Consider the following 26,123-nt stretch of genomic DNA (forward strand, 5'->3'; position numbering starts at 1 on the left):
AAATGCTGGCAAATGGAATTTAGGATTAATTTAGGATGTCTGGCTGGCGTCTGTCTAGGTTAGGGTGGACTAGCCATAGGATGTGCAGGTTAGGTGCATTAGTAAGGGTTAAATGCAGAGCAATAGGGGTTGGGGAATGGGTGTGGGTGGGTTACCCTTCGGAGGGTCAGTGTGGACTCCCTGGGCCGAGTGGCCTGCTCCCACACTATGAAGCTTCTCCAAAGGGAAGATGGGTTTGGAGACTGCGCAGGCGCACTGCGGACCAGACGGCCGCCGTCCGGAGCAGGCGCAATGTGGGGGGGCCCCCCTCGCTCCATTGGTGACGTCACAACGCGGAAGTGGCTATTGTCAGTTTCAGAGTGTAACTCCCTTCCCTATGGGGATCTCTTCATCCAGGGAGGGAGGGAGGGGGCAATCTGTTCACTTGGAGCAACTGGAGTGAATCCAGGGAGGGAACAGACTCTGCAAACTCAAGGTGAGGAGAGACGGATAGATGGGGGGGTGACCTGAAAGACTTTTATAAAATGAAGAGGTGAGGGGGGAGAGGGTAATTAGACAAGGTCTTTTCCTTGGGATGTGGGAGTTAAGGGTAAGGACCGGGGGTGGGGGCGGTGGTGATTTAAGCGACCTAAAGGGGTATTGTTTTCATGCAGAGGGTGGTGCATGTATGGAATGAGCTGCCAGAGGAAGTGGCACAGGCTGGTACAATTGCAGTATTTTAAAAGTCGTCTGGTTGGGGATATGAATAGGAAGGGCTCAGAGGGATATGGGCCAAGTGCTGGCAAATGGGACGAGATTAATTTCGGATGTCTGGTCAGCACCGAAGAGTTTGATCCAAGTGTCTGTTTCTGTGCTGTATATCTGTGACTCTGGCTTTCCACAAACATTTGCCACATCTTTACGTTCAGTTTCTCTCTAATGTCGGTGTTAATACCTTGATGTCTCACTTTGCTTCCCCCCCCTTTCCCGGAGACGTTAACCATTTTGTGTCTAGTTCTTCTTCAAGAAGCTGCATTGCAGGTTCACCCTGAATTGACACTCTTCCCAAGTCAGACCTGCTCACTCTCAGCAGAATCCCAGTGTTGTGAAAGATATTAACTTTCAGGTGGAGGTATCCAAAATTCAGAGATATGTCAGTCTTGATGTTTTTGCTTTTCTGCCCCTGTAAGATCCTGAATCAGCACCTGCAGGGGAATTAGTTAGAGCGGAGTGAGAACAGAGGGGAAGGGAGAGTGGGATGGTGCTTTCAATTTTGTGGAACAACAAAAGAAAAGAATATTTTGCAGAAAGTAGAATTGCTTGTTCTGAATTTCTACCCTGCACTGACAGTGATGACATTTTGTAATCTCTTTTTACATTTTGAAGATCTGAAGAGGGAAGTTTCAAAATCAACAGATGAAGGCTTTATGCCCAAAACGTCGACTCTCCTGCTCCTCAGATGCTGCCTGACCTGCTGTGCTTTTCCAGCGCTGTAATTTCTGACTCTGACTCTCCAGCGTCTGCAGTCCTCACTTTGACGTCAATGTCTGACAGTCTCTGAATCCATCGGGACCGCAACGGTTTTCAACTGAGTCTGTGAGAAGGAGCAAAGCTTTTTGGTTCCTGTTTGGGTACATTTTCAGCATCAGTGGGACTGGATGAGAGACCCTACCATTGCAGTGCACTGAGTGAGGAGCGTGTAACAGCTATACGGTCTGGAAAGGGGAATTCATGTTGGGAAGGGTCTCCACACATGTTTGTGTGCAGCTAAAGCTTCGGCCATGGAGAAACCCGAGGAATCCCGCCCTGTGGAGAAACGGTGGAAGTGTGGCGACTGCGGGAAAGGCTTCCGTGCTCCGTCTGCCCTGGAGGTTCATCGGCACATCCACACGGGGGAGAGGCCGTACTCCTGCCCCGAATGCGGTAAGGGCTTTAGCCAGGACTCTACCATGCTGACCCACTGGCGTATCCACACAGGGGAGCGGCCCTTCAGCTGCCCCGAGTGCGGGAAAGCCTTCAGGAATTCCTCGAACCTGCTCAGGCACCAGCGGCTCCACACTGGGGAAAGGCCCTTCAGCTGCCCCGAGTGCGGGAAGGCCTTTGTCCGGGCCTCCCACCTCCTGACCCACCGGCGGGTCCACACGGGGCAGAGGCCCTTCAGCTGTCCTGAGTGTGGGAAGAGATTTACCCAGGCCTCCAACTTGCTGACCCATAGGCGGGTCCACACAGAGGAAAGGCCCTTCAGCTGCCCCGAGTGCTGGAAAGGCTTCACCTGCTCCTCCCACCTGCGGAGGCACCAGCGAGTTCACCTGCCACCGCAGGGGGACTGAAGGAGCGACGGCCAAGTGCCATTATCGACTGGAGTATCAACCCGGTTCCGGGGACTCCCGGGTTTGAATTCCACCGCGGCAGATGGCGGAATTGGAATTTGGTCAGAAATCTGGAGTTCAGAATCTAACGATGAAACCATTTTCGGGGGTTGGGGGTGGAGAAACCCCCATCTGATTCACTCACGTCCTTTTTAGGGAAGAAAACTGTCGCGGTGGGAGAGGATTCACTCAGTCGTTCCAGCTATCTCCTTTACCCGGTCTGGTGTACACGTGACTCCAGACCCACAACAGTCTGGTTGACTCTACACTGCTGACCCCCCCCCCCCCCCCCCCCAACTGGCAAATGTGTGGAGAGAAACTTACTACCACACTCACCAATTTCAACCCATACCTTGTATCCAAGTATTTCCTCTGGGTTACGGCTGTAGCAAGGACCCAATTACAAAGGGACAACTCGGTGCTGACCAATAGTAAAGGAGAGAGGTGGAGGGGGGGTGGCAGTGTGTGCGCTTTGACCTTGAGCTGCTTATTTGAAAAAACCAGCAACTTTTTCTACGCCTTTTTGGTGAGGGGGGGTGCGGGGGTGGAATCTGAAGCTGTAACAAAGTTGGGTCACAATAAATGTTACTTGAACTTACTTACTGCCAGACTCAGACTCTCATTGAAAGTTTTGAGCTCCAAGAGGTTTTTGTTTTAAAGCTGCTCATTTTTTTGCAGCCTCCTGCACTGAGTTTCCAATGTCATGTGTCAGATAGAGCAGTGAATGAGGAGCTAATATCATTAGAAATTGTAAATTTTTTGTGCGTGCATGTACTGCATTGTTTCATCAGCATTGTAAAGTTTCCTGGCAGCACCAGGAGGTGTGGGTTGTGTTCTCTAGATACGCGTATCTTTACAATTAAGAATACCTAAAATGATATATTGAGAAACACAGTTGAAGTCTGAAAGCATGTTAAATTTTTGAAAAGAGCTGTTGAAACCTTTTCTGAAACTTGCACTGAATTATATGCAGTTTAACCACCGCTCAGGACAGGTTGGAAGGGGTGAACGGCCTGTTCCTGGTCTTGTGAAATTGGTTCTGACTATGTAGAAATAGTCATAGAGTTGTACAGCATGGACAAACCCTTCAGTCCACACCGACCAGCTATTCTAAACTGAAGGGCTTTTGCCCGAAACGTTGATTTCGCTGCTCCTTGGATGCTGCCTGAACTGCTGTGCTCTTCCAGCACCACTAATCCAGATATCCTAAATTAACCTAGTGACCCATTTGCCAGAATTTGGCCAATGTCCCTCTAAACCCTTCCTATTCATATCCCCATACAGATGCCTTTTAAATGCTGTAATTATATCGGCCTTCACCACTTCCTCTGGCAGCTCATTCCATAAATGCAGCACCCTCTGCATGAAAAGGTTGCCCCTTAGGTCCCTCACAAATCTTCCACCCCCCCCCCCACCCTAAATCTATGCCCTCTAGTTCTGGACCCCTCCCTTACCCCCAAACCTGGGGAAAAGAGATACAAAAGTTCATTTACTCCCCCCACAGGATAAAGAGTTGCCCAGAGGGAGGGGGTCTCACTCTGAGCCTCACAAGACCAGTTCTGCGCAGTGACATCAACAATGGAGCGAGGGGGTGGGGCAAGGTGTCTGGGTAATGGGGGTGGGGCCAAGGTGTCTGGGTAATGGGGGGGGCGGGGTCAGGGTGTCTGGGTAATGAGGGGGGCGGGGTCAGGGTGTCTGGGTAATGGGGGTGGGGCCAAGCCGAATGCAGTCCCTGCACCATTTTCAAAAATCCCAATCCGAGGAATCCGCCCGAGGCAGATGGGAAACAGAAGCCTTTCCCACAGTTGCCACTCTTCCACGGTTTCTCCACGAGGTGGGCTTCCTCTGGTTTCTCTATGGCTGAAGGGTCAGCAGCACACAAACGTGTGAGGAGCCCCTCCCCACCCTGAATTCCCCTTCCCACCATGAATTCCCCTTCCCAGGCTGTATAACTGTTTCAGGCTCCACACTCAGTGCGCTGCAACAGTGGGGTCTCTCATCCAGTCCCACTGATGCTGAAAACATCCTCAAACAGGAACCAAAAAGCTTTGCTCCTTTTCACAGAATCAGAGTTGAAAACCATTGCGGTCCCGATGGATTGAGCGACTGTCAGACATTGACATCAAAGTGAGGACTGCAGACAATGGAGAGTCAGAGTCGAAAAGTGTGGTACGGGAAAAGCACAGCAGGTCAGGCAGCATCTGAGGAGCAGGAGAGTCAATGTTTTGGGCATAAGCCCTTCATACGTTGATTTTGAAACTTCTGTCTTCAGATTTTCAAATACTCTGTAAAAAGAGATTACAAAGGTCATCACTGTCAGTGCAGGGTAGAAATTCTGAACAAGCAACTTTACTTTCTATGGAATATTCTTGTGTTCTGTTATTCCACAAAGTTGAAAGCACCATCCCACTCTCCCTTCCCCTCTGTTCTCACTCCACTCTAACTAATTCCCTTGAAGGTGCTGATTCAGGATCTTACAGGGGCGGAAAAGCAAAAACATCAAGACTGACATCTCTCTGCATTTTGGATAATTCCACCTGCAAGTGAATATCTTTCACAACACTGGGATCCTGCTGAGAGTGAGCAGGTCTGATTTTGGGAAGCAAAAAAAAAGTGTCAATTCAGGGTGAACCTGCAATGCAGCTTCTTGAGGAAGGACCAGACACAAAATGGTTAACGTCCCCAGGAAGGTGGGAGCAAACGGAGACATCAAGGCATTAACACCGACATTAGAGAGAAAGTGGACCTACTGACGTGGCAAATGTTAGTGGAAAGCCAGAGTCATCGAGATGTCCAGCACAGAAACAGACCCTTCTGTCCAACTCATCAGTACCAATCAGAGATTCTAATCCAGTCCCATTTGTCAGCACTTGGCCTCTGTCCTCAAAACCCTTCCTATTCATATACCCATCCAGATACCTTTAAAATGCTGTACTTGTACCATCTATCACCACTTCCTTTGGCAGCTCAATCCCTACATGCAGCAGCCTCTGAAAATCGGAGTTGCCCCTTAGGTTCCTTTTAAATCTCACCCTCGCCCTGAGCCTATGACCCATCCTGGGAAAAGGCCTTGTCTATTTACCCTCTCCATGCCTCTCATGATTTTATAAACGTTTGTAGGATCACCCTCAGCCTCTGGCACTCGACAGAAAAGAGCTCCACTCTGTTCAGCTCAAACCCTGACGACGTCCTTGTCAATCTTCTCTGAATCCTTTCAGGTTTCACAACATCCTTCCACTAGCAGAGAGACCAGAACTGCACACAATATTCCAAAAGTAGCCAAACAAATGTCCTGGAGAGTGCACAACGTAACCTTCCAACCCCAATACTCAGAGGATTGGGAAAGTTTTCAAAACCCACAAAGGACAACTGGGAAAGAATGGAGGGACAAACCGAACCTTTGAGGGTCAGATTGGAACATCCGGGCGGGGGGGATGGGAATGAGGGAAGGAAGCTGAATGTGCAGGAACGAAGGTGGAGGAAGAACAGAGGATGCAAAACCGGCTTGAAGCTGCAATGAGGAATATTGCATGTGCTGTACTTGTACCTGTTGCAGTTACTGGTGGGAATCGGGTGCATTTTAAACATCAAAACAAAAGATATCCAGCCCTCCCCCTTCCCAATCTCTATCCTTCAGTCCCTCCTCACCCGGGTAACTAAGACACATACCTGAGTTTGTGGAGTCTGCTCCCTCCCTGGATTCACTCCAGTTGCTCCAAGTGACCAATTTCCCCTCCTCCCATCTCTGTCTCCCTCCCAGGATGAAGAGTCGCCCAGAGGGAGGGAGATTCACTTTGAAACGGACAGGGCCACTTCCGCGTTGTGACGTCACAAAGGAACTAGGGGCGGGGCGAGGAAACGTGCCGGGACAGGAGGCGGGGCGAGTCCTCCAGCGGGCCGCCGCACCGCGCATGCGCGGCCCCTGCAGCAGACGGGGAGGACAACTCACTTTCCAAAACCCCCTCCCTTCAGAGAATCCCCACAGTGTGGAAGCAGGCCACTCGGCCTCACCGACCTTCCCAAGGGTCACCCACCCACACCCATTCCCCCTGTCCCCATTGCTCTACATTTAACCCTGAGTCATGCACCTTACCTGCACATTATGCCTAATTTAGCATGGCCCATTCAAACTAACCTGCACATCCCTGGGCACTATGGTTAATTTAGCATGGCCAATCCACCCTAACCTGCACATCCCTGGGCACTACGGGTAATTTAGCATGGTCCATCCACCCTAACCTGCACATCCCTAGACACTATGGGGAATTTAGCATGGCCAATCCACCCTAACCTGCACATCCCTGGGCACTATGGGTAATTTAGCATGGCCAATCCACCCCAACCTGCACATCCTTAGACACTATGGGGAATTTAGCATGGCCAATCCACCCTAACCTGCACATCCCTGGGCACTATGGGTAATGTAGCATGGCCAATCCACCCCAACCTGCACATCCCTGGGCACTATGGGTAATTTAGCATAGCCAATCCACCCCAACCTGCACATCCTTAGACACTATGGGTAATTCAGCATAGCCAATCCACTTTAGATTAGGTACTGGAAAAGCACAGCAGTTCAGGCAGCATCTGAGGAGCAGGAAAATCGACATTTCGGGCAAAAGCCCTTCATCAGCAATAGAGGCAGTGTGCCTGCAAGGTGGTGAGATAAATGAGAGGGGGGTGGGGAGAAAGTAATATCGAGTACAATAGGTGAATAGGGGTGGGGATGAAGGTGATAGGTCAGACAGGAGGGTGGAGTGGCCTGTTTGGATCCGAGCTCTGTTTGGTTAAAGGTGGTCCAGATTCGGTGTAGGATGAGTTGGTTACGGAGGCAGGCACTGAGGAAGCAAATGTGGCTGTGGGAGCGAGTCTGTTTCAGGACATGGTTGAAAAGCTTCCGGGCAGAGGAAATGACCTGGGAGTTGCAGTGGGAGAGGGACTCCCTGAGATTCTTGTAGAGAGAGGAGGAAAACTTGGAGAGAGAGGAGGAAAGGCAGGCATCCTTGCAAGAGGATTCGCAGTAGGGTTAAAATCAACGAGGTAAAAACAAGGACTGCAGATGCTGGAGACCAGATTCTAGAATCACACAACTCCACGTTGGAGTCCAACAGGCTTCTTTGGAAGCAGTAACTTTTGGAGTGCTGCCTCATCATCAGGTGGTTGTGGAGGATAAGATCCTGAGACACAATTTAGAGCAAAACATTCCAGCGTCCTGCCACTGAAATGGTATATTCAACAAACCTGGATTGTTAAGTCTTCCACCTTTTCAAATAGGATGCAGGTCTCATTACAATGTGAATCCCAGACTTTCTTTTTGTCACCTTTGAGAATACACTGTTTTATAGCAAAAGCTCACATCTCAGCTCAGACAATGCATTAAAGGTGTGAGGTCAGAGTCTGCCTGTATCCCAATCTTGAGTCAGACTGGTTCTATTTCCAAAGTCAAACTTACAAACTATTACATGTATTGACTGCCTGCAGAGTTTTGCTTTAAAAATTGCACATAGAATGTATCTGCAAATATACATCCCCTCCCCCTCCCCCCAACACGTGCACACACATACACACACAAGTTTGTTGGGTGAATTCGTACTTGCAGAATTATGCCTTACTTTGCTCAAAAATTGCATGAATCCATGCAAGATTCTGTAAATCAGTTTAACCATTGTGGCACAGACAGTCTCACACAGGGGAGCTCACACCTTCAATACATTATCTGGACTAACGCGACACCAATTGGTAACATTCACTTGAGGATTTAACTATTTTAAAAGGTTTTGTGATTTACATTTGAAAGAACTGAAACTATCGTGGTCATTCGAACAGATGAGAGACTTAACAAACAATCCGGATCTTTTTCAATATATAATTTCAGTTACATCACACTATAAACTGTTGCTATAAATTCTGTGTCTTACAATCTTATATTCCACAACCCCCTGATGAAGGAGCTGCACTCCGAAAGCTACTGCATCCAATTAAACTTGTTGGACAGAATTTCTCAAGTAGGGCACCATAAGAGTCCTGGGAGACTGCTATTTCTTGTTTACTTCGTAATAAACAAAGATTAAGCACGGTCGCCTATTTATTTCTCATTTTGTTTCATTTTTCTTGTTTAATTCCCTGCGATGATGTGGGAGAAAATTGTTAGATTTGGGTCAGCCATTTTGTCACATATTAAAGCCTGGAAACCATTTTGAATCTCAGCTTAGTGCCTGCTTGCTAAAGCTTGTGTTTCCCAGGCTCAGCGGAGACGGTTGGCCTTGCAGCTGTACTGCTTCCTGATAAACAAATTCTTTTCTGACATGGGACTTTATTTCCACCCCCCACAGTTGGCGAGTCAGGCAGGAGATACCCTGGTCCTCTCAGGTCACCGGCCGATATCGTTTGACAGATGAAATATAGAGGGTGGTTGCTGCTTTTGTTGTGTCCAAAATAAAGAGGAAAGCTGGCCAGGGACAAAAATGCTGTTAGAAATGTTGATACAATTCTCCCTACTCAGCCACAAGATACTAGTCAGAGAACTCAACAGGGTCCTAGCGTCAGGACGTAATGTTGCTGAGAGCACTTGTGCTTTACAAAATTATTCATAAATAATTTGCTTACCGCAGGGTTATGAGAGGTGACACCCTATTTGATAAGCCCTGGACCCATACAGGACACATTGGGCAACTATTAAAGACTCCGTTGTACTTCCCCCGGGTTGTGGACTCATGCAGAGACACAAACAACTTGTGTTGAAAACAGTGTTCGATTTGCAAATGGAACAGCTGAGAGGGATTTAGAGTTTGCACACTTGGCTAAGCAGCAAAGTGTCACAGCCAGGATTTAGGAGGCTCAACTCCCTAACTTGGGCTGTTCTGGAATGTGAGTGCCTCATTAACCCTGGAAGGAAGGAATAAATAAAAGCTGACAAACTGAGATATGAAGCAAGTTGGAAAATGTTAGAGAGAGACACACACACAGGCAGAAGTTTGCAGGAAAGTTAACACTTCATAATCTGGTTTCAATGCACATTAGCCTGGGTATGATACTGATATCACAGGGGCCTCAAAAAGGGCACTCCCTCAATACTCAAACCAAAACATGGGTGCCCCCTGCTGGACTGGTTTGTGTTCACTCTTTGCTGCTGCCTATTTCAGTTGATGATGTACATTATTGTACACGCTCACAAACCTGGTGGCACCCAGATTTTGGGAAACCAGCTAGGAAAAGATCTGAAGCGTGTTTAATTTGTGAACAAACAAGGTGCATATTCTAAGAGGGATGCCCTGTGTTTGTTAACCACTTCCTTGCCTGGTCGGTCTTTTTTACTTGTCTACAACTTGCATATATAGTATCACCTCCCATACATTGTCATGAATATTGTCTAATAAGAGTAGATGTATTTAGTAGATGAATCAAAACCATCTCAAATGACTGAAACAGCTGACATTGGATTGTTGGACAAGTGGGAAATATTTGCATCAGTTAACCAAAACACTTCAAAGTTTACAGTCACGGGTATGTCAAACTGAAGAATTAGGACCGGGGCATTTTGGAGCCTGCTTCCTCGGGCAGAGAATTCTGCAGATACACTACTCTCTGGGAAAACCAGCAGCCCTCACTTCCTCCTCCTCATCTCGGTCCTAAACCTACTCCCCCCAAAGCTTGAGGCCTAGTCTCAGCCACCAGCAGAAATGACTGGATAGGGTAGGGCTTCATCCTCTCAGTGCAATGAATTCCCACTTTCTCCCAAATTCCCGGATGTACTCACTTCGTGGTTGCTGTCTCACAAATGAAAGATTTCATTCTAACTTCTTCCGGTCCTAAGAAGGGCAAAACATCTTTGAAAGCTGCTCTGAAAGCCCTGCCTTCACAACCACACTTCTGCTTTCTCCGAAGACAGTTAGAGTCACACACCACACAAACAGATCCTTCAGCCCAACTCGTCTATGCCAACCATATATCCGAAATCAATCTATTCCATTTGCCGGTATGTGGCCCATATTCCTCAAAACCCTTCCTATTCATGTACCCATCCAGACGCAGAGGGATGTGGGCCAAATGCTAGCAAATGGGACAAGATTAGTTTTGGAGATCTGGTCGGCATGGACGAGTTGTACCAAAGGGTCTGTTTCCATGCTGTATGACTCTAATCTTCTTCAGTGAAAGCAGAGGTGTGATTGTGAAGGCTGGAGTTTCAGAGCAGCTTTCAGAGATGTTTTGCCCTTAATGGGAGCAGAAGTTACAATGAAATCTTGCATTTATGAGACAGCAACTGAGTGAGTAAGTGAGTACATCCAGGATTTTGATGGAAGGTGGGAATTTGTTGCACTGTGGGGATGAAGCCCTACCCTATCGAGTCATTTTTGCTGCTGGATGAGACCAGGCCTCAAGATTAGGAGGAGCAGATTTAGGACCGAGATGAGGAGGAACTGCTTTTCCCAGACAGGAGTGAATCTATGGAATTCCCTGCCCATGGAAGCAGTAGAGGCATTTTCACTAAGAGAGACCTTGGAGTGCAGATTCTTAGCTCCTTGAAAGTGGAGTCACAGGTCAATAGAATAGTGAATATGGTATTTGGTATGCTTTCATTTATTGGTCAGAGTATTGAGTACAGGGGTCGAGAGGTCATGTTGTGACTGTCCAGGACATTGGTTAGGCCACTGTTGGAATATTGCGTGCAATTCTGGTCTCCTTCATATCAGAAAGATGTTGTGAAACTTGAAAGGGTTCAGAAAAGATGTACAAGGATGTTGCCAGGGTTGGAGGATCTGAGCTACAGGGAGAGGCTGAACAGGCTGGGGCTGTTTTCCCTGGAGCGTCAGAGGCTGAAGGGTGACCGTATAGTGGTTTATAAAAATCATAAAGGGCATGGATAGGATAAATAGACAAAATCTTTTCCCTGGGGTGGGGGAGCCCAGAACTAGAGGGCATAGGTTTAGGGTGAGAAGGGAAAGATATAAAAGAGACCAAAGGGGCAACTTTTTCACACAGAGGCTGGTGTGTGCATGGAATTACCTGCCAGAGGATGTGGTGGAGACTGGTGCAATCGCAACATTTAAGAGGCATTTGGATGGGTATATGAATAGGAAGGGGTTGGAGGGATATGGTTTGGGTGCTGGCAGGTGGGACAAGATTGGGTTTGGATATCTGTTTCAGCATGGAAGGGTTGGACCAAAGGGTCTGTTTTCAAGCTGTACATCGCTAGGACTCTAAACTCAAAACACAGTTGGATGGGTTTTTGCATGGTAGAGGAATGAAGGGTAGTTGGGACAATGCAGGGAGGAGGAGCTGAGACAATGGATAGATCGACCATGATCTTAATGAATGGTGGAGCAGGCTGGATGGGCCAAATGGCCTACTCCTGCTTCTATTACTATGAAACTATAACCCTGCATTTCCCAAGGCTAACCCACCTAACCTGCACATCCCTGGGCACTGTGGCCAATTTAGCATGGCCAATCCAAATCAAGGCCGGTGAGCAGTGTAGTGATGTGGAAAATGAACATCAGAGAACAATAGAAAGGGACAAGGAGAGTAACTATACCAGCAATCAAAACTGGATTCTAAAGATCACAAAAACTTGAAACTAAAAACAGTGTGTCTGAATGTGTGCCGCATTGTAACAAAAGTGAATGAATTAACTGCACACATTGAAGTGAATAATTATGATCTGAGACTCCTCACAGACACATGGCTTCAGGATGGCAAGGATTGGATCCTGAATATCGAGGGGATAGTCAGATAGGAAGCGAGGTAAAGGCAGAGGGTTGGCTGTGCTTATCAAAGCACTGATCACAGGGTAGTCTGGTGTCACCTCGGATTTCAGGTCCTGATCTCTCTGTCCTCTGTTGTTCTCCCTGTTCCCTATTACACCTTCTGGAACAATAAAACATTCAGTAATCAAGCCCCAACCAACAATCTCCCAGCCTGTCAACCATCCAGGCACAGAGTGTAGTCATAACAGGGAATCAAACAAGAAAAATGAAACAACATTAGAAATAAATAGGTGCTTCTGCTGAATGTTTGTTCATTCCGAAGTAAACCAGAATTAGGGCTCTCCCAGGATTCTCATGGTGCCCAACGTGGGGAATGTTGTCTCCCTTCCATCGAACTATTAGCACCCAGCAGAGATATACTGATGTAGATTTTTTTTTCTCTTTCATGCAAACACACACACACACGTCCATGGGGGTGAATTTGTATTTGCAGGTTCAGGGGGAATTGGCTATGCTAAATTACCCAAAGTGCCCAGGGATGTGCAGGTTAGTCAGGGTAAATGTAGAGCAACAGGTGTAGGGGAACGGGTGTGGGTGGGTTAACCTTCAGAGGGTCAGTATGGAGTCTTTGGGCCCAGTGACCTGCTTCCACACTGTCAGGATTCTCTGAAGGGAAGGGGTTTTGCAAACTGTGACTCGCCTCTTGATATGTTGATGTCACAGCAGGGAAATGGCCCTGTCCGTTAGAGTGAATCTCCCTCCCTCTGGGCAACTCTTCATCCTGGGAGGGAGACAGAGATGGGAGGAGGGGAAATTGGTCACTTGTAGCAACTGGAGTGAATCCAGGGAGGGAGCAGACTCCGCAAACTCAGCTTTCCCATGAGCTCTCGTGGGAGCGGTGCATTTGCCAAAAACATTTCTGAGGAATTCTGTCCAACTGTTGGACTGAAAGTAGTTTCCACACTGAACATTAAACAGGTATTGAGAACGTTGTGCATTATAGAGTGTGTTCCTGAGGACCGGAGGAGGATTGAACTTGCCAACGTGAACCACACTTTGCAGAGAGAGGAAATTTCTCCGGATGGAAGAGGTTGATGGAAGTCAACAATTGTCAGATTATTGCATGAAAATAGCAGCTGGTATGGGGATCCCAGAAGAAGGGCGTCTGTAATGAGCACACAGAAACAAACCCTTCAGTCCAGGCCAACCAGATATCCTAAATTAATCTAGTGACCCATTTGCTAGCATTTGGCCCATATCCCTCTGAATGCTTCCTATTCATGTCCCCATCCAGATGTATGTTTTTCTTCGGAGAATACTTGGGTGAGAGCCTAGATATGCTATTACTCAGCCTTTCCCCATTGAGCTTCACCTTTCCTTCATGCTAATTGTAACTGGAGAAGGCTGAAAGCTGAAAAGGATTTCCTGGGGGGAAAAAAACTTTTATTCCAGATTGGGCTCAGTGATGGATTTTCTAAAGCTTGGTTATTGTAGATTTCAATCAGACAAAAAAAAACTTTCAGTTGTCCTTGTCCAAGGCAGAGTAGATATTGTTTTAAGGTACAATTGAGATATCTACATTCTTTACAATGTTTTTTCCATCATTACCAGTGATTGTCCATCATTTGGTTTATTGAGCATCATCTTCTTGTGATTCACCAGAGATGATTTGAAGTGAATTCTGTAAGATGCTTTTCTATTTTATTTAACTTTACTTGGTTCTTTAAGGCAAAGATTTCCTTTTCATGTGATTGGTATTAAAATATCTCAATGTATAATAATGAAGCAGCTCATTTATTCTGAAATTATTTCAATTAGTTGGTCAATTGCCAAATAATAGCTGCACAACTGTTGTCAATATTGATACCCCGGAAAGCTATTTTGTTTAATATATTTCCTTTGTAAAGATCTTATAATAATTTGGATATGAAATAAAGTTTGCAGTGTCTTATTAAATAGTTGAAAGTAACTTTGTACTTAATTGCTCCGTTTGGGATTCAACATTGTGACTTTGATAAAAGTGATCTTTCACAATTTATGGTGAGTCTATTAACAAACAAATGTTGCCATTTGCTCTTGAATTACCACAAATTCAATTTGAAATTCTTGAATGAGTTGAATAAGGGGTTAAAAAGTGAATATTTATTGCACTTTTTCTGAAATTCTCTGTACTGCCATTGTATTTGGTTAAGTGTATGTAACCCTCTTCATAACTTTGTATTTCTTTGATATTGCATTTGTCACTGCTACTGCCCGAATAGCCTAAAAAAAATGTTTTGGCAGTTGGTGAAGTTGTGAATTTTTAGTCTAGTAACATTATTCAATTGTGAAACAATCTGAAGATTAATTTAGGCACATACAAGAACGTCAAAGAGATTGTGATGATAGAAAGTCAACATGTAGAATTGCCAAAGAAATGTCAACTGTGGCTGCTCTTAATTTGGTACAGAATAAGTAGAGATAATGGCATTGTACACAAACTGTGTGTAGTGTGAGTTCAGAATTTTTCTCTTCCTTTTAATTCTGGCACATGCAGTGATAGCAGCACCATAATCTGTTTTATTTGTTCGTGGAATGTAAGCATCACTGGCAGAGCCAGGATTTGACTGCTAAGAACACAGATATGAATATTCGGTGAGGTTGAGTTGCAAGGTCTACTATGGCAAAACAAATGGTACTGGCTTGCACTGTACTCTGACAAGACAGAGACTTTGGGAGGAGAACAAAAATAGGAATTTCTACTTCAATATTGATGCTCCTATTTATATCTCTCAAAAGGAGAGTGTTTGGTCCTAAAAAATTAATAATGGCTCTTTTGTTGAATTATTTCCCTGCATCCGCATATATCTGGAATCGTTTTCTTTTCAAGAATTTTGCAATTACCTTTGCCATTTACTGGTTACATTACCCCTTCACGATCATTTCAAATCGTAATAACTTGCTTATTTTCTTAAAAATTAACTATCTCAAGGTCACCTCAAACCCCTTTTTCAAAGTGGCTGCACTATTTCCAATATGGTCATGCTTTGTAAATATTACCATATACCATTAATTATGTCCAAGTCTCCTTAGATTTCAATGTATCGTTTTAAATATAAAAATGCCCCGTTACTTGTAGCTCAGCCCTTTAAATGTGTTATGTGTTCTCCCCCCGCAGCTGCAGAGTGAGACAGGAGAGTTTGTTTTTTGTGAATGAACAGTTGTAGCGCGAGGTGGCTGTGACTTGGTGACGGTGAGGCTCCCCGGCCCCGCCCATCCCCAACCCCGGCCCCGCCCACCCCCGGCCCCGCCCACACCTCCCCCGGCCCCGCCCACACCCGTGTGGAGATCCTGTACAACCTGAACATGATGTCCCAACCCTTGTACTCAATGGTGTGAACAATGAAGGCAATGGTGCTAAATGCCTTCTTAACCACCCTGTCTACCAGTGATGCAACTTCCAAAGAACGATGTAACTGAACCCCCCCCCCCCACACACAAACACACAAAAACACACACACCCCTCTCTATTGCACAACATGAGCCGGGGCCCTATCATTCTGTGCAAGTCCTGCCCTTCCCTGTTTTAGCAGAATACAACCCCTCGCTTTGATTCATACCTTGCTCATACACATCTGTTCTCTCGAACCACACACACACACACTCTCTCTGACACACACAGGCTCATACTCCATTACACTCATTGTACCAAGCAAACACCCAACACATGCACACACATGCTCTCTCATGCATGCATGTGCACAGACACAACTCAATGGGGTGAATTTGTATTGGCAGAATTGTATTTGCATATATATTCAACTTTGTGCACTTTTTGAGCAATCTGCAGACAATCAATCCATGTAATGTTTTATATAAATTCCTACTTTGGAAATAGAACTGGTCTGATTGAAGATTGGGATACAGATTCAATGTTCACCCCTTTAATGCAACATCTGAACCCAGATGTCACCTATTTTTGAAGACCTTATGTCACCTTGAGAATGTGAATTAAAAAAAGCTCTGGGATTAAGTATTAATGTACCAAAACCCGCAACTGCCTCACTCAGCAATTTCAGCCCATACCCTATCTCCAAGTGTCTCCCTGCCCATCTGCCAGGAGGTGGGGGTTGGGGCATCTGTGTAGAGTCAACCACACTGATGTGGGTCTGGAGTCACACATAGGCCAGACTGGGATGACTGAGTGAATCTATTCACAAAATGGCAGTTTCCTTCCCTAAAAAAAGGGACGTGAGTGAATCAGATGGGGGTTTTCTCACCCCCCCCCCACCAAAAAATGGTTTCACCGTTAGATTCTGAACTCCAGATTTCTGACCAAATTCCAATTCCACCATCTGCCACAGCCGGATTCAAATCCCGGATCCCCGGAACTTGGTTGATAGTCCAGTCGATATTGGTACTCGGCCGTCGCTCCTACAATCCCCCTGCGATAGCTCATGAACTTGCTGGTGGCTTTGCAGGTGGAGGGAGTGGGTGAAGGTCTTGCCGCACTTGGGGGCAGGGGAATGGTCCCTCCCCCGTGTGGACCCGCTGGTGCCTCAACAGGTTGGACGAATTGTTGAAGGCCTTCCCGCACTCAGGGCAGCTGAAAGGCCTCTCCCCCGTGTGGATCTTGCTGGTGGGTCAGCAGGGCAGAGGCCTGGGTAAAGCCTTTTCTGCACTTGGGGCAACTGAAGGGTCTTTCCCCCCCCCAGTGTGGCTACGCTGATGAGTCTCCAGGGCAGATGGGACACGAAAGCCTTTCCCACAGTTGGCACACTTCCATGGTTTCTCCAAAGAGTGGCATTCCTCTGGTTTCTCCATGGCCAAAACTTCAGTGACATACAAACGTGTGTACAGGCCCTCTCTGCCGTGAATTCCTCTTTCCAGGCCGTATAGTTGTTACACGCTCCACACACACACACACACACAAACTGCAATGGTAGGGTCTCTCATCCAGTTCCACTGATACTGAAAATATACTTAAATGGGACCCAAAAACCTTTGCTCCTTCTCACTCACAGAATCATAGTTGAAAATTGTTGCGGTTCCGATGGATTGAGTGACTGTCAGACATTGATGTCAAAGTGAGGACTGCAGACACTGGACAGTCAATGTTTCCGGTATAAGGCCTTCATCTGTTGGTTTTGAAGATTCCCCCGACATATCTTCAAATATTCTGCAAAAACAGATTACAAAAGTCATTACTGTCAGTGCAGGGTAGAAATTCTGAACAAGCAATTCGACTTTCTGCAGAATATGCTTTTCTTTTGTTATTCCACAAAATTGAAAGCACCATCCCACTCTCTCTCCCCCTCTGTTCTCAATCCGCTCTAACTAATCCTCCTGCATGTTCTGATTCAGGATTGTACAGAAGCAGAAGAGCATTTTGGATAACTCTGCCTGAAAGTTAATATCACAGAATCATAGCTGAAAATCGTTACAGTCCCAACGAATTGAGTGACCGTCAGGCAGTGACCACTACAGACATTGGAGAATCAGTGCTGAAAAGTGTAGCGCTGGAAAAGCACAGGAGGTCAGGCAGCATCCGAGGTGCAGAAGAGTCAACATTTTGGGCGTAGGCCTGTTGATTTTGAAACTTCAGTCTTCAGATCTTCAAGTACTCTGATAAAAAGAGATCACAAAAGTCCTCACTGTCAGTGCAGGGTAGAAATTCAGAACAAGCGATTCAGCGGAATGTTCTTTTGTTATTCCATGAAATTGAAAGCACCACTCCGCTCTCACTCATTCTCCTGAAGGTGTTGATTCGGGATCTTATAGGGACAGAAAAGCAAAAATATCACTACTCTGAATTTTGAATACCTCCATCTGAAAGTTAATATCTTTCACAGCATTTGGATACTGCCGAGAGAGTGAGCAGGTCAGATTTTGGGAAACAAAATAAACCGTCACTTCAGGGTGAGCCTGAAATGCAGCTTCTTGAGGAACAACTTTAGCATGAAATGGTTAACGTAGATGGGAAGTTGGGGGAAAGGCGCCATCAAGACATTACTTCCCTGGGCACGACGGGTAACTTAGCACGGTCAATCCATTCTCACCTGGACAAAGTTGAACAAGCCTGGTTGTTAAGTCTTTCATCGTTTAGTACAGGTTTCAGGTATCAATAATATGTAAATCCCAGAACTTGGTGTCAGCCATCTTCTCAAGATAAATTAAGGTTTTATAACAAAAAGTGACATCTCAGCTCAGAAAATGCATTAAAGGATGGAGGCCAGAGTTTGTCTGTAACCCAATCTTGAGTCAAACTGGTTCCACTTCCAGAGTGGAATTTACAAAATATTACGTGTACCGACTGCTTGCAGATTTTGCGCAAAAATGCACAATAAAATGTATCTGCAAACACGATTCTGCAAATACACATTCAACCCCTATTGGACATGTGTGCGCATGCGTGCGTGAGGGAGAGAAAATGTCTGTATCGGTGCTGTATATCTCTACGTCTATTTGATAACAGATGCTTCACTTCTGTTGGTGTAAATATTGTTGTAAATCATAGCTGGGTGCAAATGGTTAGATGTAAGGGAGAGATAATTCGTCAAGTAGAGCAGTATAAGAATCCTGGGAGACCTCTATTTCTGGTTTGCTTCCTAATGAACAAATATTAAGCCTGAGCACCGATATGTTTTTAATTTTGTTTCATTTTTCTTGTTTGATTCCATGCTATGATTACGGTCTGTGCCAGGTCGGTTGACAGGCTGGGGGATTGTGGGTTGGGGCTTGATTGACTGAATGTTTTATTGTTCCGGAAGGTGTAAAGGTGGGGGTCAAAGCTTCAGCAGAAATTCAGCAGAGCTGAGAACAGACCAACATCTTACTCTGTGGGAACAGGGAGATCAGAGGACAGAGAAATCAGGACCTGAAATCCGAGCTGACACCAGACTACCCTGTGATCAGTGCTTTGATTAGCAGTGCCAACTCTCTGCCTTTACGTAGCTTCCCATTTGACTATCCCCTCGATATTCAGGATCCAATCCTTGTCATCCTGAAACCATGTCTCTCTAAGGAGTCTCAGATCATAATTATTCACTTCAGTGTGTGCAGTCAATTCATTCACTTTAGTTACAATGCAGCACACAATCAGACAACGTTTTAGTTTCAACTTTTGTGCTCTTTAGAATCCAGTTTTGATCGCTGAAATATTTACTCTCCTCGTCCCTTTCTATCATTTTCTGATGCTCATCTTCCACATCACGACATTGCTCACTGGCCTCGATTTGGATTGGCCAGTCATTCAATATGATCATGGCTCATCTATTCATCATCTGAGATCCTCCTCCTTGCATTCAAAGCAGCTTTCAAAGATGTTTTGCCCTTACAGGAAGCAGAAGAAGTTACAATGAAAGCTTTCATTTGTGAGGCAGCAACTGAGTGAGTGAGTACGTCTTGGGAAGTGGGAATTCATTGCACTGTGGGGATGAAACCCTACCTTGTCCAGTAATTTCTGCTGGTGGATGAGACTAGGCCTTAAGATTAGGGGAAAGAGTAGATTTAGGACAGAGATGAGGAGGAACTACTTTTCCTGGAGAGTAGTGAATCGACAGAATTTTCTGCCTAAGGAAGCAGTAGAGACAGCTTCATTAAGTATATTCAAGACACAGTTGGATGGGTTTTTGCATGGTAGGGGAATGAAGGGTAGTTGGGACAATGCAGGGAGGAGGAGCTGAAACAATGGATAGATCAGCCATGACCTTAATGAATGGTGGAGCAGGCTGGATGGGCCAAATGGCCTCCTCCTGCTTTGATTACTATGAAACTATAACCCTGCATTTCCCATGGCTAACCCACCTAACCTGCACATCCCTGGACACTATGGGCAATTTAACATGGCCAATCCAAATCAAGGCCAGCGAGTAATTTAGAAAATGAGCATCAGAGAACGATAGAAAGGGACAAGGAGAGTAAATATTTCAGCGATCAAAACTGGATTCTAAAGATCACGAAAGTTGAAACGAAAAATGTTGTCTGATTGTGTGCTGCATTGTAACAAAAGTGAGCGAATTGACTGCACACATTGAAGAGAATAATTATGATCTGAGACTCCTGACAGAGACATGCTGGATTTCTGCAGAAGCTTTAACGCTGCCCCCCACCCCCTTTACACCTTCCAGAACAATAAAATATTCAGTCAATCAAGCCCCAACCCACAATCTCCCAGCCTGTCAACTGACCAGACACAGAGCGTAGACATAGCAGGGAATTAATCAAGAAAAATGAAACCAAATATTAAATTAATTGTTGCTCATGTTTAAATGTGAACGAGGAAGTAAACCAGAAATAGGGGTCTCCCAGAATTCTTATAGTGCCCAACTTGAGGAATTCTCTTTCCCTTACATCTAACTATTATTACCCAACTATGATTTACAACAATATTTACACCAACAGAAATAAAGCATCTGTTATCGAATAGACAGAGATATACAGCACGGAAATAATCGTTTTCGCTGTCTCATACATGTAAAGAACACACAAGTCCTTAGTGGTGAATTATATTTTCAGATGCATTCTATTTTGCTCAAAAACACACGATCTGCAAGCAGTCAGAACATGTAGTATTTTATAAATTCATACTTTGGAAATGGAACCAGTGTGATTCAAGATTGGGATACTGACAGACTCTGACCTCACACCTTTAACACATTGTCTGAGCTGAGACGAGATTAGATTCCCTCCAGTATGGAAACAAGTCCTTTGGCCCAACAAGTCCACACCGACTCTCCGAAGAGTAACCCACCCAGATCCATTTCCCATATTTACCCCTGATGAATGCACCTCACACTACGGGCAATATAGCATAGCCAATTCACCTAACTTGCACATTTTTGGATTGTGAGAGGAAACCGGAGCACGGGGAGGAAACCCTTGCAGACACAGGGAGAATGTGCAAACTCCACACAGGCATTCGTCCGAGACGGGACTCGAACCCAGGTTCCCTGACGCTGTGAGGCAGCAGTGCGAAACAATGAGCCACTATACTGCCCAGAGGTTACCTTTTGTGATAAAACCTTAAGTAATCTCAAGATTTCCATATGAATAATACCTGCAGCCCATTGTAAAAGATGAAAGAGGTAACAATCCAGGTTTGTTCAATATATCATTTCAGTGGCAGGGCTCTGTCATGTTTTTCCCTTTGGTCCAATTCATCTGATCAGATATCCTAAACTAATCTAGCCTCATTTGTCTGCATGTGCCCCATATCCCTCTGAACCCTTCCTATTCATATCCCCATCCAGATGCTTTTTAAATGTTGTAATTGTACCAGCCGTCACTACTCCCTCTGGCAGCTCGTTCCATACATGCACCACTCTCTGTGTGAAGTTGCCCCTCAGGTCCCTTTGAAATCATTCCCCTCTCACCTCAAACATATGGCCTCGAGCTTTGGACTCCCTTACCCTGGGGAAAAGACCTTGGGTATTCACCATATCCATGCCTCTTACAAACGTTTATCAGGTCACCCCTCAGACTCTGATGCTTCAGGTGAGGATCTAAAATTTGAATTTAGGGTATTGTCAGACTCAACAAGTATATGTAGGTTTTTACTAACCACAAAATGGCTTTTCAATTTAAAATAATACAACAAAATGGCTGAGAATAATGATTGAACTCTGTGAACTTGTCCTGCTGTTTTGCAGAATTAAGCTAAAATCCAAAGATAAAAGGACAATGGAGTTTGTTTAAAATGAACACTGACACATTAATTGACCATTTGAACTAACCTTGAGCTGCTACCATGGCATGATGATTTATGTAATTAAGACCCCTTCCCCAGGAAATATCATTGGATTAACCTGCTCTAAATCATGTCACCTTATTACATTTGATTGGTCTTTTCTTGTAATTAAGGCTGTACTGTCTCTTACAAAACCTAAATAAATAACGTGTCATTTTCAAATGTAATTGCACAACTTCGCCATGGAACACAGAAGCTTTAATCACTGTGTTGCTGGACAGAATTGGGTCAAGATGTCTTATTAAACTGATAACCTTGCTTTGTACAGACTGCATTTCATTGATTCTTTAGACCAATTGCGAACCCAAAGGGCCCTTAAGAGGGGTCTAGATCTTCACTCTGGATAGTTTGACCTGGCCAATTAACCCTAACCTGCACATTCCTGGGAACTATAGGTAATTTAGCATGGCCAATCCATTCTAAGCTGCGCATCCCTGGACACTATGTGTAATTTAGCACAGCCAATTCACACAAACCTGCACCTCCCTGAGCACTGTGAGTACTTTAGCATGATCAATCCAACCTAACGTGGACAAAGTTTAAAAAAAAATCACACACACCCAGGTTATTGTCCAACAGGTTTATTTGGAAGGACCAGCATTTGGAGTACTGCTCCTTCATCAGGTAGTTGTGGAGAATAAGATCATAAGGTACAGAATTTATAGAAAAACATTACGGTGTCCTGCCACTGAAATGATATATTGAACAAACCTGGATTGTTAAGCCTTTCATATTTCAGAATGGGTTGCAGGTATCATTAATATGTAAATCCCAGAACTTCCTGTCAGACACTTTCTTGAAATAACTTCAGGTTTTATAACAAAAGGTGTCATCTCAGCTTAGACAATGCATTAAAGCTGTGAGGTCAGAGTCTGTCTGTATCCTAATCTTGAATCAGACTGGTTCTATTTCCAAAGTGGAATTTACAAAATATTACTGGATTGACTGCCTGTGTGAACTGCCAGCCAGATGCATTATAAATATAATTGTACCAGCGTCCACCAATTCCTCTGGCAGCTCGTTCCACGCATGTACAACTGTCCATGTGAAAAGGTTGTCCTTCACGTCTCTTTTAAATCATTCCCCTCTCACCTCAAACATATGTCCTCTAGCTTTGGACTCCCCTACCCTGGGGAAATTCCTGATGAAGGGCTTTTGCCCGAAGCATCGATTTTCCTGCTCCTCGGATGCTGCCTGACCTACTGTGCTTTTCCAGCACCACTCTGATCTAAACTCTGGTTTCCAGCATCTGCAGTCCTCCCTTTTGCCTAGATCGAACCCTCTACCTCACCAACCAGCACACCCTTTATCTGCATCGCCCCCTACACCCATCCCCAATCCTGAAGAAGGGTTACACCCGAAACATTGACTTCTCCACCTCCTGATACTGCCCGGCTTGTTGTGTTTTTCCAGCCTCCTACCTGTGTATCTTGCCAATTGAGACACAGACCTGGAGCAACGTTTCCAGAGTCTGTCCCCATCCCGACACACTCCCTTTCCTTTTAGCTGCTGCAAGTCAACAACTGAATCCCAGAATGAAAAAAATAAATGGAAAAGGTGGCAAGAGAAGAGAGTGCCGTACTCCCAGATAATGGACAGAGGGAGGAATTTGCAGTCTGGGATGAAGCTCAATGTTCATTCAGACACGAGCAGCAGCAGCTTCAGAACCTCATGGTCCAACTTCCGCATTCAGACAATGGGGTGACTCTGATTGGCAGGAGGACCAACGTCCTTCCGGTCCTCCTATGCTCCCTATTGGTCAATCAAAAGAAGGTCTCGCGTCTTATTTGCCGATAGCGATTAGCATGCGCACCAGTTTTTGCTGACACCGGCGAGCATGCGCAGTATGCTCTTTGATCCTGCTGCTGTTATTGACAGATTTGAAGTGTCCAACTGCCAACAGGGAAAAAAGGGGTAGAGCCACAATTTTTTTTCCCCTGTGGTTCGACATTTTATTGCTTCTGCGTTTTGTCTGGTTACTCAACTTTTGTATGTCTTTTGTCCTTGTTGAGAGAGAGTGTGCCCCAGTGAGCTGTCTATGGGATGGAGCTGTAACCAGTTACACAGACTGAAGTAACATTATAGTATTCGCAGCAGAGAGTAACTGCACACATTTCCTGAGTGTGATCACAGTTTCAATTGTTCATCAGAAACAGGGAACCAAAAGGACACCAGAACGACAGAGAAGTCGTAGAAATGCGGGGACTGTGCTAACGGATTCCATTCCCTGTCGGTCCATGAGATTTATCAGCTCAGTCACAGGTGGGAGAGGCAGTTCTTCAAAACATTATTACAACATTATTTCCCATTGACAAAAACACATTCACGCTGCCTGATTACCTTGAACTTGTACAAGTGCCCTGTCATCACATCTTTAATCATAGCTTTGAACATTTTCCCAATGGCATATGTTAAGGTAAATGGTCTGCAGTGTCCTGTTCTCGGTCTCCCATTTTGAAGAAACGAGTTTTCCAATCTACAGAAACCTTCCCTGAAACTAATGACGTTTGGAAAATTAAAACCAATGCATTAACTATATCACCAGTTAGTTTTTCTTTAAGGATCTAGAATGAAATCCTTTGGACCCCTGGGACTTGTGAGCTTGTAGTTCCAACAGTTTACTCTGTACTACTTCCCTGGTAATTGTAATTGTCTTCAGTTCCCCCTTCCCTTTCAATTCGGCACGGTGGCACAGTGATTAGCACTGCTGCCTCACAGCGCCAGAGACCTGGGTTCAATTCCCGCCTCAGGCGACTGACCGTGTGGAGTTTGCACGTTCTCCCAGTGTCTGCGTGGGTTTTTTCCGGGTGTTCCGGTTTCCTCCCACAGTCCAAAGATGTGTAGGTCAGGTGAATTGGCCATGCTAAATTGCCCGTAGTGTTTGGTAAGGATGTATGGGTGGGTTACGCTTCGGCGGGGCGGTGTGGACTTGTTGGGCCAAAGGGCCTGTTTCCACGCTGTAAGTAATCTAATCTAATCTAATTCCTGATTTCCAGCTAGTTCCAGGCTGTTACTTGTATCCTTTCTAGTGAAGACAGATTCAAGCTCTTTTTAATTCATCTGCCATCTCTTTATCCTCCGTTATTGAATCCCCAGACTCATTTTTTACAGAACCAACACTTAGCTTTTCTTAAAAAAGTTAACAAAGTGATGAAACTTTCCTTCCTGTTTTTATATTTTTGGCTAACTTTCTAACTCTAATTGCTGTGCTCCTGCCTCCATTATTTCTGATGTTTGCCCCAGCTCTCAACTCTCACATCAACCTGTCTGCATATTCTATAGAACTGACCTTGGTTAAGTGTTGCAAAACACACAAGGGCAAATTTTTCATCTCCAGAAAGTCTTAATAATGAACACGATAACATTCACTTTGAAATATTGTTCATTCAAACTTCACAAGCACACCCTCCAGATTCAAAATCCCACAATGACACCCAGTTTTGTTATGATCTTTAATTTTGAAGAGAAATTTGAATATCCAGTGATTAACTGGAAGAACTGTTCACGAGGTTTTCACATTTTTAAACAGAAAAAAATCAACTGGATTAATTCAGCAGAATAGCACATATGGCCTTAAATTGTAAATTGAGTTTTGCTTTGAGTGACGGAGCAGGTCCACACCAGATGAGGATCTAATACCTAGATTTAGCCTCTTGTCAGGAGTTTTTATTCACCACAAAATGGCATCTCAATATAAAGTAGTAGAACAACATGGCTTCAGGATGCAAATTAACATTGTGTTTAAAATGGCTCAAAGCTGCATTTCTGCATTCCTGAGCTAACTGAATTACAGATTAAGCAAACAATGCCTTCTTCATTGTATGGATCTAATTAAGCTAGATAGGACATTACTGACCATCCTAGCTAACCTTGAAGCACAGGTATGAGGAGATAATACGTGTGAAACAACATTATTTCCCAGGAAATATCATTGGGTTAACCTGTTTCCATTATGTAATTTTATTACATTTTATTGGAGTATTCTGTAATTAAGGCTGTATGGTCTCTTAAGAAACATATGAAAATTGATATTTTATTCCACGTTAATCACACAGTTTCTTCAAGGAACACAGAATCTTTTAATATCTGTGATGCTGGACAAATCTTTGCCCGGCCATTACAAATTAAAGTGTGAAACCTTGCTGAAGCAGACCATAATCCTAGTGTTCATTTGACCGATCTCGGAACTGAGAGACCCCTCCCGGGGGTTGAGCTCTTCAACTCTCACTGTGCTTTTGGTGTGACCCATGATTACAGAGACTTGTGGGAATGGAGAGGATTTTTAACCCCCATGGGGCAGACGAACAGTAATGCTGTTTTGTCCAATCAATCTGGCAGCTATCA

At 45.0% G+C, this 26,123-nt stretch overlaps 1 long non-coding RNA gene across 1 annotated transcript; it reads right to left on the reverse strand.

The window, feature by feature from the left end:
- Window positions 1-15,812: 15,812 nt before the first annotated feature.
- LOC140460796 (uncharacterized) lies at window positions 15,813-23,469 on the reverse strand. Its single transcript, XR_011954328.1, has 2 exons — window positions 23,201-23,469; window positions 15,813-17,210 (listed from the first exon to the last, which is right to left on the reverse strand). It is a non-coding gene; the product is annotated as an uncharacterized lncRNA (long non-coding RNA).
- Between the last annotated feature and the right edge of the window lie 2,654 nt (window positions 23,470-26,123).

Source organism: Chiloscyllium punctatum, chromosome 36 (assembly GCF_047496795.1).
Source record: "Chiloscyllium punctatum isolate Juve2018m chromosome 36, sChiPun1.3, whole genome shotgun sequence".
NCBI lineage: Eukaryota > Metazoa > Chordata > Chondrichthyes > Orectolobiformes > Hemiscylliidae > Chiloscyllium > Chiloscyllium punctatum.